At 51.5% G+C, this 581-nt stretch overlaps 1 long non-coding RNA gene across 1 annotated transcript; it reads left to right on the top strand.

Annotated features, from left to right (window-relative positions):
• Nucleotides 1–6: 6 nt before the first annotated feature.
• Nucleotides 7–520, top strand: LOC106944492 (uncharacterized). Its single transcript, XR_001424339.1, has 2 exons — nucleotides 7–132; nucleotides 208–520. It is a non-coding gene; the product is annotated as an uncharacterized LOC106944492 (long non-coding RNA).
• Nucleotides 521–581: the final 61 nt, after the last annotated feature.

Raw genomic sequence — 581 nt, 5'->3', positions numbered from 1 at the left:
AGAGGGAGCCTGAGACCTTCCTCCTGAGGGCGTGAGTCGGCGTCTGCACACCTGTCCTCCATCTACTCATTTGGAGGCATATAAATGGAGGAGGATGCTGACACTTCTCTGCCAGAGTGTTAGCCAGTAACGGTACCGGCTTACCTTGAGCTACTTCTACCTGGATTTGTTCCCAGATTCTGACCCTTCTTGTCTCTGTGTTCCCAGCTACCCTGGTCCGGAGCTATCAGGTCATCAATCACCCTCGAGACGGAACCCTCACCGCCTTGAGTCTTACCTGTCCGTCCTCTGCCGCCGCCTCTGATCTCAACCCGCTGACCAGCCTCTGGATCCTCAAGATCCTCTCCCGGTCCAACACTCTCCCGGAACAGGTAGAACCCTCGATCTCCACCAAACGGCAAATTTCCTGGGTCTTGACTAATCATCTCTGTCCTCCCCTAGTTGCCCTGAGATCTGCCAGACGAAGCAGGATCCTAATTCTTATTGTTTGAATTCACTGTAAATAAATCACACTATTGTATTTCCTGTCTCTGGAGTGTTTCTGCATGTGGGTTAGGAAACTCGACACCAACATGACATTT

This window comes from Poecilia latipinna, unplaced genomic scaffold (assembly GCF_001443285.1).
Source record: "Poecilia latipinna isolate Pla-1442-1.1 unplaced genomic scaffold, P_latipinna-1.0 Scaffold11823, whole genome shotgun sequence".
Classification (NCBI taxonomy): Eukaryota; Metazoa; Chordata; class Actinopteri; order Cyprinodontiformes; family Poeciliidae; genus Poecilia; species Poecilia latipinna.
Note: the sequence above shows the minus strand (reverse complement) of the source record. Positions and strands in the feature narration are given on the sequence as shown.